We start from the raw sequence: 12,828 nt of genomic DNA on the forward strand, positions 1-12,828 counted from the left end.
GAAACTCTTTCCTGATCCTGATTGAGTGAAGACATGGAGCCATATGTCAATAAATTGAAATATGAAAAGAATAGAAAGATGTGCACATACCCACACCCTGATTAGGGTCCCAGAGATAAAAATCATATCAAACTGGGGGTCCATGAAATTAAAAAGGTTGAAAATGACTGTACTAGGCCACATGACGAACCTAATGATAATCATCAATCTAAAAAATATATAATTATAATATTGTAATAATGACGTTATACATGAGAGTGGCAAGCTGACATCGGACAATTTCATCAGATCTGGTTTTCTTAATACAGTAAATGTTCATGTCTTTTCTTCCACTCCATCCAGATCCCCCCGAGGTCCAGGCCCGGCGGGAAAGTCCTTGATCTATCTATGATGCACAACTCTGTGGATGACATGTACGAGGGCTGTGCCACAGCAATGCATAAGCGTGTCTACAGCACATACATGGATGAAGAGAAGACTGAAAATAACCAACCAACAGACTTCGGAGAAGCCTGGAGTAATAAGGAAACAGACAAGTGTGTGAAAGGCTTGGCAGATAGAAAGCGGTATGATTCAAAGACAGCCCTCACAAAGGATCACATTCGAGCAATCTGTACTTACACAAGCAAGTTGTATAAGCAGTTTAATGCAGCAGTCCGTACTGATGGAGACAAATATCCCACCAAAGATTTCAAGTTTCACACCTTGCACTTCCTGTTGACCAGGGCAGTACAGATCCTTAACAAACGATCTTGTCTTGACACCATTCGAAGAAGCGATGATGACTATCACGGTAGAATAAACGATAGAATCAGATTTGGTCAGTTTGCTTCCAGCTCTAAAAAAAGGAATATCTACACATTTGGCACGAAGACCTGCTTTAAAATTAAAACGTGTTACGGCGCTAAACTGGGAAAATATTCCATATTTAAGGGTGAGCAAGAGGTGCTCATTCCTCCATATGAGGTGTTCAAGATCGTGTCAATCCAAAACGAGAGTAAAAATGGCAAGAGTAAATCTGGCTTGAACAAATGTGATAAGATCATCACATTGAAAAGTGAAAAAAGGAAACTGAGCGAACTGAACTGCAAAGTCAAGCAGGTTATAACCTGAGACTTAAATGGAGTACACTTGTCTCACAATGAGAGAAGAATCGTCCCGTTGACAATTAGAACCTGTATAAAACATGCCTCAACATTCATAGTGCCCATTTAGTATGTCCTTGGAGCCCCCCCCCTCCCTCTTCTTATATCTGACTTAAGCTGAGAACCACGCATGCACACACTTGTGTTTTTCAGACAAGTTAACCACTTGAGTCTATAGTGACCGTACAGCAAATATCAGCTCACGTTGTGAGCTTATAGATCTACTATTTTTGAAAACGTTTGGGAAAAATGGTTTTCTGTTTGACAAGTTGGACTGATATCACATTGAGAACATACAGGCAGAGACAGTGGAATGGATGGATGAATGCAGGTTATGATTTTGCGCAACAGAGTGACAAGGCCTCACACCCCTATTGTCTTTGGCGGCCCCCGTGGGGGGCCCACATCCCAGGTTGGAAACCACTGGTATAGACCATAGTTAATGTAGTGTTTAGGATGTATGATGGTTAAATATAAAATGTGCTCTCAAGCTAGTTACCGCATATAATCTGCTTCTGTTGTTTTGTTTCTGTTCATCTTGTCTGAGCTGTTATAGCATTGATGATCAATTAGCCTATACAGAATTTAATAGCACCCTATGCTTTTGGCAAAATTCTTAGTGTCATAGTCCTTTTGCACATGAATATAGTTTTGGTGAAGCTGTGCAACTAACATTTGTGTTTAAATGTGTATTTTAATTCAATAAACTGATCATATGGCATAGTAGTTCATGTTGGTGTGACATCATTCTCCACAGACTGTGCTTACAATATATAATATTAAACAAACAAGCTAAAATAACAGAGTATAATATGAGTTACGTAAAAGTAAACAGGTAAAAAAAGATACAAAATATTACGATAATGATAGGATGAGATAATGTACAATATGATGGAAGAACAACGGAATATACAGTATCCAATATATACATAGTGCAAGGTACCAATACGTTTATGGGGTTTGCCCCCCCCCCCCCTCTCTTATGTGTTATAGTCCTTGTGTACATGAAGTGAAGCTGTGCAACTACAATTTGTGTTTAAATATGTCTACTGTATATGTATTTGATCAATAAACTGATCAGATGGCCGATTGTGAAGTCAGTGGGTCCCATACTGTATATGCGCATGACTTTAATGGGCATAGCGGTCGGATTGGTGGTTCTGGACAATTTTTTAAAATACATTAGAGAATATACAGAAAATGATGGCATAATAACGTAGCAACCAGGATGTAGAGCAAATATAGTATACAGCTGTGTAGAATTTTTATTATTACAGGTTGAAGAATGTATACAGAATATGATGGCGAGGACAATTTAGCAACTGGGGCTATATGGGATGTATAAAGTATATAATATCTACATAGTACAAGTTACAATATGTACAAAGTAGTTTAGATGTGATACAAACTTCTGACTCAAAGGGGGGGCAAGCAATGCTGTCCTCTAGTGGCAAAGATTATGCACAGCCAGGAATATCATATGCAACTGAGTACAGCAAGCTCCACTTCCTCCTTGTGTCCAACTGATTCATGTCAGCGGAATACATGACGGATAACTTGGAATCTATTGGATACTGCAGTTCCTCGGGCTCTGGGAGAAACTCATACTCTCCGGGAGATGAGATCCAAAAGTTCTATTCATTCTTACACCCATTGTGTTAAACGGGTGACAAGTTGGGAAAGATTGAGATTTGCCCATGTGGCATCCGACCCGTTTGAGTATGGAAGGCCAAAGTGATAAAAACGTCTTTAGACGCAGACATTTTTTATCACTTTGGCTTTCCATAAACAAGACTAGTGTAGAATCTCATCATCACTTCAGAATAAAACAAGATAAACAGGTAACATGGTGGTCTGTGTACAGTATCACAGTTCACACTGCTACGTGCATAATGTCACCAAGCAGAACAGCAGGAACAGTCTTGCTCAAGGACACAAACACAAATACAGGGGGAGCCAGAGATCAAACCGGGAACCTTCCTATTCCCTAGCAGCTGCTCTACCTACTGAGCCACTGCAGCCCCTTGAAAACATGCAAAATCTGGCATTATTATCAAGAGGATTGCATGTTGCAAACGTGTGTGCAAATATAATCAAAGGTGTGTAAAACACACATGTGCGCGCACACACACACACACACACACACACACACACACACACACACACACACACACACACAGAGACAAGACAAACAGAGAGTATAACGTGGTCAACTTCTGTCATGCTGTCTTGTCTGACAGCATGATTATTTCCTGTATAATTGTGCAAATGTGTTGCACATGGAAATGTGGTTGGTGGTCTGGCTACTTTGAGTCCCTAACACGTTCTCATGTCATCACGGATCAGTAACACCTCTAGGACCCTAAGCATTTACGGTAATTCCGTGGACGGGGGAGCGTTCATTTTGCGTATGTGAAACGTAAGTAAGTCCACCATGGCTTGCCAACTTGGCCAGCATGCCTGTTGCCACACAAAGCCATCAGCTGCTCGACATGGGCAGAACGCCTCGCGAGATTCAAAGCCTCACTGTTGGCATGCCTGCCTCGTTTACCTTTTTAACAGTTTATTTAAATTTAAAAACACAAAACAAACTCAAGGGCCAGGGCTTTTCTTGAGTTTTCACATTTAAAAGTATTAACCTGAGGTTATATATGAGAAAAATATAAGATTCAGTGAAATTGTGAATTCCAATCAATTCCATGCAAGCCTCAAACACAGCATGAATCTAAATGTATAGACCCCTTAACAGACGACGTCATACTGGCTGCGTGCAGCCAGTATGCGCGCAACAAAACCCATTATATCAGGTCTCGTTAGGACGCGTCTCACTAGCCAACACACACAAGAGGGGGTTGGGGTGTGCTGAAACCAGTGCACCCCGAAACAGGTTGGGAATTGATTGCGTGAAACAATCACCTGCGCGTCCAGGCTCAATGTTAGTAAACAAATAATTGGTCTATTCTACATCATCATCTGTTGCACAGCTGTTGCCAGACAATCAACTACCAACTCCAGTGCAGTCCCTCCATGCTATGGGACATAAACAACAGTGTCATTGCACATATTTTCAACCTCTCCCTCTCCATGAACATACCGTGACACATAATCAGTGATTCTGAATGATTTTGATTCTGATTTGAAGCTGTCTGGATACACCTACTGTAAGAGGAGCTGGATAATGAACACAGTGTTGTGAAATATTGATCTTTGTTTAAGGCCTGACGTGGTTCTGTTTCATGACATCATGCATTTATCATTGTGAGCTGTGATACATACAGAGACTACCATTTTACCCTTTTACCTTTTCATCTTATTTTATTGTTTGTCTTTTTTATTATTACTAGGAATGTTGAGGAATATCACTGCCTGTAATTCTGCTGTCAGCTGTATGTGTGTATGTGACAATAAACAATAAATAATATGTATTTCACATTTCCATACACACATTTCCTTCATCTGTCTCTGTGTCTTTCTCATCAACATGTTAACAGTTTCAGGTGTCATGGTCTCTGTATCTAAGCAACATTGTTTTTCTGATGCTGTAGTCACATACCGTATGAGAAACAGGAACCCTATAGTGGTAGCAGTTCACTCAGTTACAATGCCAGAAAAGTAAACGTTCCCAGGCCATTCTCACCAAAACCAGATGAAACATATCTTAATTTTATTTCCTATCATCATTATGAACAATGTAATATACAATAACATAATATAATTCATAATATGAATGCAAATTGAGATGTTCAACATATTTAACTGCATGTTTCTAATTCTGCCCTTATAGACACAAATGTTATGCTGTATAAGGTCACCGTCAGACTCACAATGCGTCGCAACACATTGTGAGCTTGTAGATCTGCTGTTTTCACATATTTTTATGACACTCTTGTATGGTGAGGGCATTCATTTTGTGTGCAGTGAGAGCCAGTGAAACGATTTAAGAACTGGAGTGATATGCTCCACTTTCTTGGTATTAGGACTCGAGCAGCAGCGTTTTGTCAGATTGATTTTTTAGGGAGACCTGTAAAGACACCGTTACAGTCAAGTCTAATGAAGATGCTGAATGCATGGACATTGGACAAGTTTTTCTAGATCCTGCTGAGACACAAGTCCTTTAACCAGTTATCAGTGGGACTGTGGGTGCAGATCTCTGCACAGTGTCAGTTTAGTGTATTGTTGGTGAGTTTACTGTTCAGACACCTGGAGCAATCACACAGTCAATTCAATAACATTTACTAGGTCACAGCTTCTCAACATGGGCTCTGGGGACCCCCAGTGGTCATTGCTGATAAATAGTTTTTATAGATGTCCTAATGTTCTGTCCTGATGTTCTGTCCTGATGTTCTGTGCTGATGTTCTGTCCTGATGTTCTGTGCTGATGTTCTGTCCTGACGTTCTGTCCTAATGTTCTGTCCTGATGTTCTGTCCTGACGTTCTATCCTAATGTTCTGTCCTGATGTTTCTGCTTTGTGCGCAGCCTGTGCTGTGCCAGCCTGTGTGTGTGCATGTCTTTAAGTTGTGCATGTTGCACTGAGTCTCCTACATACATACATACATATGGACAGACACAAAACACACACTGTCAAATGTAGGAGCAGCTGGCACCGCTCAAAATAGGTTAGGAATAAGTTAAGACACACTTCCTAAGCTTTGACTGCACTTTATTATTGTCTCCGCCAGGCCGAAGGCATGGTGGAGAGTATGTTTTCGTTTGATTTTCGTTGGTTCCACCAAGCTAACATTGGTCAAGCTTCACGTGACACGTGACAATATGTTGAAAGGGTGTGCTTTGATTGGCTAGCGAGACGCATGACGAAATACATACCTATAAATAGGTGAATCACTTCGAAACATTGCAGCGCATGTTTCGAAGTGACATCAGTGCCATCTGCCAAGCTAACATTTACACATTTTACAGGAGATATTAGCAGAAAAAGTTCCAATCTTGGAATAAATTCCTTACCAAAAATCCTGCTGCTGGTGGAGTCTTGTGCTCAGGAACAGTCAGGAACGGCATGCACTTTCCAGTACAAACTGAGATTACAGCTGAGATCACAGCTGAAATCACACAATGCAACTAACTCATTACGCAAACTGAAGAAGCAGGAAATTATCGTCTGAAACCTCATGAAGAAGCAAAGGCGCAATGCCGACAGCAGAAAGCCAAAGCTAAGAAACAGAGACAAAGACCACTTGAATCCCTAAATGACAAAAAACTAAGACGAGCCACAAATGCTGACAACATGACACAGCAAAGATTGCTACATTCTCTGGAAGAAAAAGTCTGTAAAGAACATCGAAAGAAAAAGAAGGCACTGGTCACAGCATTCAATTGATGAAAGACAACATCAACGAGCAGATTACACCAATAAGAAGAGATGCTACAGATCACCTAAAGAACAAGAAGACGTTCAAGCTGATGAAGCTGGTGCCGCATGCATCTTGGAATAAGTTCCAATATTTGCTGGCGCCGGAGACTTGTGCTCCGAGGAGCACTTTTTGTAGTTTATAATGTATTCACTATTATTATATTGTATTGTTGCGTTTACACAGTCTTGTTGAACATGCTACACCAGCATTTCACTGCTTATAGCTGTATGAGTAATTGACCAATCATTTCCTGTTGTATCTTTAGTCTCTTGAATCTTGAGGGTATTTCAGGGGTCCCTAAGACTGGCAGCCAAATCCAGCCTAAATCAGATTCATGCCATATCCAGATTGGAATCCGATTAGTTTTATGAAGTCTGAACAGAGACAGGTCACATGGAATCCGATTATTACAAATCCGACTTCAGCTACATTCAGAGGTGGTTTCAGATCTCATTCAAATCGGATTTCCAAAGATGCGTCTCAGTCTGAACGCAGTAACCTGCTCTAGCCACCCAAGTCGCATATCAAACTGCGACCCATGCGCCACTGACGTAATTAGAGCGCGAGAATAGATTTTGATTTACGAGAGCGCAAGGGGTGTAATGAAAGCAAAACAATAGTACAGCATTAATCTTAGAGAAGAAATGGCGAGCAGCATTCAGTGGACAGACGGAGAAATTCAATGTGTCCTAGCACTTTGGGGGGGATGCCTCGCAGTCAGTACAAGCGAAACTTGTAGGAATGTACAGGAACGAGGCAATATATGAAGACACATCCCGCTGCATTGCAGAAAATGGGTTCAAAAGGTCCTATCCGCAGTGTCAGAGGAAAATAAAAGAAGATGTATTGCTCCTGGGATTGATGATTGATTTGTTTTGTATTTTGTCTTTACATAGGACCACAATGGAAACAAGTCCTCAGGGCTTTCTGTGTTATCCCTTTAGCATTGCTCGCGCTATTGTACTTGCTGTACTGTTTGCTATTTGTTAATAAAAAGTATTCAATCAATCAATTGATAGCTCCTGCAGTAGCTTAGTGATAGCTGTGGTGGTCCGTTGTCCTTGCCTGGTCTTGAACATCTCTTTTATCCCGACGAGCCATGCATTGGCACTGACGTTGTTGTCTTTCCAGCACACTGACTTTCATGAGTAGTGTGCAGTTTTCAGCTTTTAGCTGGTCTATCTCGTTCTCCATATCCATCTTTTCGTGGGTCTCCCGTTTCGCCATGGAGTCTATTTTGTCAGTCAACGCCGTCAAGATCGCTGCCAAGCGCTCGCTCTCGCTGCTGCTGGCTGTGGCAGCCAACAGTCTGGATACGTCTGTAGGGCGCTCAGTGGGGGTTTGCACAGAGCCAGAGGCTCCGGAGGCATGGTCAAAGGTCTGGTTCCTGTCGTAAGGTGTGTCTCTCCGTTTCTGTCTGGTTAAAGAGCTGGTTACAGAGCTGGTTATGGAGCTAGTTATTTGCCGACAGGCTGTTGAGGGGGTCGGTCCATTTTTCAGCCTTTGGCAGTGGGGAGCTTCGTGGGTCCAGTCATGGATCTTTCCAGTCTTCAGCATATCATTGTAGACACGGTCGTGGCTTCTCTTCAAGTGTTTAAGCAAGTAGACCTCAGAATTGAAAGCGTATGAACAGTATGAACAGTTAAAGCCCCGAGTCAGAGACAATTGGGGCGCCATTCCTTCAATAACCAGCGTCTCTGTATCTCTTTCTGTCTGTTTATCTCTCTATTTCCTTACTGGTATCGTCTCTATGTCACTGGCAAAAAAAACGATACGTCAGAAAACTATAAGTCTGATCCCTGTATCTTGATACCAAATTAAATAAAGAATTTGAAGAACACATATAAAGAGATAAAAGTCATGACGCCTACGTCGTTACCACGGTAATATATGTCGTAATATGTCGTAATATGTCACCGCAGGGCGGCTTTGGGTTGACGTTTAAATCAGTCTGAACACGCAGACCTGTGACAGATCCGATCTGGTGACTTTAATGCAGTGTGAATAGATCACATTTTAGAAATAAATCGGATTTTACCTAATTTGACAGCAGTCTAAATGGGCCTAATAAGATGCAATGATTTATATTCTATGACAGCTCTGAAACGGATCCATTTTGGTTGACTTGAAATAGAAAAAGATTTGGTATCTCTTTACTAGGCCATTACCCAAATGACAACCATCAATCATCAATGTAAAATATATTTAAAATATCTATGTATTTTCTTCCTCTCCATCCTGATCCTCATGAGGTTCAATCCATCACACCCCAAACACATTGCCTTAACAATTGCTGATAATGCTGTGGATGACATGTACGATGGCTGTGCCAAACCTCACATTGCCTTAACAATTGCTGATGATGCTGTGGATGACATGTACGATGGCTGCGCCAAACCTATGAATGACACTGTCTACAAGACATACATGGATGAGGAGAAGACAGAGTTCAGAAATGCCTGGAATGATCAAAAAGTACGTGATTGTGTATCAAAAGGATGGGATTATCTTAATAGGCAGGACATACAGGGAAGACGGGCAGGCATTGACGTGAGCCACATTCAAGCAATCTGTGTTTATACGGCTGACACGAATTTGAATATGGGCAAGTTTTATGCTGAGTTCAACACAGCTGTCCGGGATAACAGAAAAAGGTATACCACCAAGTTCAAGTTCCACTCCTTGCATTTCCTGTTGACCAGGGCAATACAGATCCTTAAAAAGAGTGAAGTACAGTGCCACAACACTTATCGAAGAACCAGAGATGTCTTTACCGGTAAACAAAACCAAATAATCAGATTTGGTCAGTTTGCTTCCAGCTCTAAAAGTCCAGAAATAAGTCGAATGTTTGGGACAAAGACCTGCTTTAAAATTAAAACCTGTTACGGTGCTGACCTGACGACATACAGTCGTACTGTCAGTGAGAGAGAGGTGCTCATTCCTCCCTATGAGGTGTTCAAGATAAGCTCAATCAAAAAGAAAGGTATCATGGAAGATTGTTTGGAAGAAATCACACTAGATAGCGTTGGGTATTTCAGCAATCTGAATTGCAAAGGTGTATAGGCCTTATAGGCATAACGTGAGTCTCAAATGGAGTAAATGGTATCACAATGAGAGCCAGGCAAATAACACACGCATCCTCTTGACTAGAACCCACCTAAAACGTGTCTCAACACCCATAATACCCTTTTAGTATTATAGACCATAGTTATTGTAGTATTTAGTATGTATAATTGTTGCTTTCAGGCAAAGATCCTGCATTGCATCGGCTTCTCGTTGTGCTGTTTCTGTTTATCTGGTCTGAATTGTTGTAGCATTGAATAAAATAACATAAAATGAGAATACAATTGCAGCATAAACAGATTGAAAATAACTTTATACTTGATGTTTAACCACTTGAACCCCAGCATCCCTATTCTGAGAGATTTAGTGTAGATTGAAAAAAGAACGCACCAAGTACAGTGCAATTCAGGTCTGTAGCTATACCTATAGAGGTGGTTAAACTGCAAGTGATATAGATAAATTCCAAATATTATCAAAGTATTCTGCGGCACCCCTGGACTTGCATCACGGCACCCTAGGGTGCCACGCCACCCACTTTGAGAAACCCTGCTCTAAATGTCGCAATAGAAGAGCAGGGAGACTAAATACAACCACCCCAGTATAAGTTATATTGTATTAACATACTTTCTAGCATACAGATTGGACAAAATGAAAATGTATTAATTTAAAAAAGCTAAATAGTTATTTTAGAAAAAAGTTAAACAGGTTAAATTGAAATAAAATAAAAACCAGCAGCATATGTAAAGAGAATGTACAGTACAGAATATGATGGGATAATCATTTAGGAACTGATATATTGGATATAGAGTTGGCCTACAACACTTAGTTCAAGGTTAAATATGTACAAAGAAAACATGTCAGTTAGCTCCTTGTGGCTCTGATAGCCTGAGGGAAGCAACTTGTTCTGTGTCTCTGCATGTTTATCCACAATAGCAGCAAAAAGACTGTAACTTATTATTAGCTACTAAAATGTTCCATTTATCATATCATTTTACATAGAAATATTTAAGCAGCAACATGCATGTTACCTAAATATTTACATGTTCATTTACATTTCATGATCACCATGATCACCAAAGTAAACAAACATCTGACTCAAAGTGTGGAAAGCAATGTTGACCTCTAGTGGCAAGCATTACGCACAGCAAGGAATATTGATTGAGTTCAGTAGAAGCTCAAACTCCTTCTGTCCAAGGATTTCTGACTGGACAGTGAAGTGTACTGTAGGTACTATTAATGTGATAAAATGTAATGTGAGAGAATACACAGTAGCAGCATGCTCATGGAAAGGATTTATAGAGAAAAAATATAGAATGTGCATAACATAATCAATATTGTTCTTTCCTCTGTATGGTTAGACTAGTGCACTGGTTCCCAAACATTGGGTCAGGACCCATATTTGGGTCACGGACCAATTTTGACTGACTTGTGAGTAAACATCCTTTTACTTTTTTAACGTTTCCTACAACAACAAAAAAAGAAATAATGAAACACCAGCAAGCTCACAAGAGCTTGTAGGCTATTTTAACATTTTTTGAAATAGGGCTTAAGTGGTTAATTCATAATGTATTCTTATAGGTTTGGGTCCCGGGGAGACATCATATTTATCTTTTGGGTGTACCAAACTTTTCTCAGTTGATCCTAATGTGATTTTTCCTGTAGAATCAATTTCTGCAATGTACATTTTTGTATCCTGCATATTTAATTGGATAATTTGCATATTTGCATAAATCAGCATAAATAACGATTAGAGGTCGTACAACTTGCATTTTGGTGGTTTTGTGGTAAGTGAATGAATATTTTATCTCACTCAGGTGTGAGGACATTTGCTGTGTATCCATTTGGCATGTTTATTATGGTTAATTAGCAAACATTATGAATATGTAATGACTCAAAGCAAACACATGGTTCTTTTCTGTTCAATATTATGTTATTATATTATAATATTATATTAAGTTATTTTACAAATAATTGTATTCCTGTACAACTGATCACTATAGAGAGCAAATATCACAATCAAATATTATTTGTCCATGTAATAAGCTAATAGAGCCATATAAATGATTTCTGTATATAATTTATTATGACTTAGAGACAATATTTTTGTTAACCAATGGTCACTACCAAACCTTTGATCCTGAGGTAATAAATACATGTATTGATAATTTGGCTTTAGGTTATAACATGTGTATATGATATGACAATTTTAAATTAGATATTGATATTTATATAGATACTTTATGCAAATTAACTTTAAAGTAATTGTCAATGAATGACTTCTTCTGATCAGAGCAAATATTTTTTACTAATTTACACTAAAGTAAGGTCCCAGGGTGTGCATTGGACAGGAATGCGAATGCTTGGCGATGAAAGGGGACAGAACATAATGCTGTACTTTCCATAAAAACACCATTGATTACATTGGTACAATGACAGGTCGCTGCCGTAAAAGACTGGTCAGCCCCCAGAACATCAGACAGCTGCACAGATCCCTGGGCCTGGCATCTATCTCTGCATAACTATAGTTCCAGGTTTCCAGAAGATGGCATACCCGTTTTTCGGTTTCCTGTTCTGGTTCATTTGGTTGGCTCTGAATCGGAAACATCTTCATACTGTATGAAGGTGTCAAATTGGTTTCCAGTTCAATCATGCTGCCAAACTCAAAAAAGCTATGGGAAACTGAAGTGAAACAGGAAACAAATATGCCACCTTCTGGAACCCAGGACCGGTTATGCTGTTTGTGGGGGACTTCATAGTGAACACCAGCTCCTTAAATGAGCTGACACATGAGGAAATGCATTCCTTTGGCTTGAGGTATGGCACACAACCCTTCATCAGGTACGGGAGGAGCTAAAGGAGCTCGAACCTTGGTCCTGTCCTATCCTACCCTGAATATGCCGTTCATCATGGCAACAGAGGCCAGTGTCGGGGGCCTGGGCACAGTGCTGTCTCAGGACATGAGTGGAGAAAGAGCCGCATACTTCAGCTGTTCCCTGAACCATCCCAAGAGCAAGTTGAGGAACTAACTGCATGATCCGACGAGAGCTGTTGGCGGTGGTGTGGGCTGTTAAGTAATTCCACCTGTCCACATATAAACACAACTTCCTGTTCAATCACACATATCTGACCTGCTTCAGGACAGCTGACCCAGTGGCTTGAAATGCTGCAGGTCTATGATTCATGGCAACACAGTTAGAGTATAACTGATGGGAGATGTGACAACCCTGGTGAACCCCTTGACCCACACAAC

This window comes from Gymnoscopelus microlampas (assembly GCF_963454915.1).
Source record: "Gymnoscopelus microlampas genome assembly, chromosome: 2".
In the NCBI taxonomy this organism is placed as follows: Eukaryota; Metazoa; Chordata; class Actinopteri; order Myctophiformes; family Myctophidae; genus Gymnoscopelus; species Gymnoscopelus microlampas.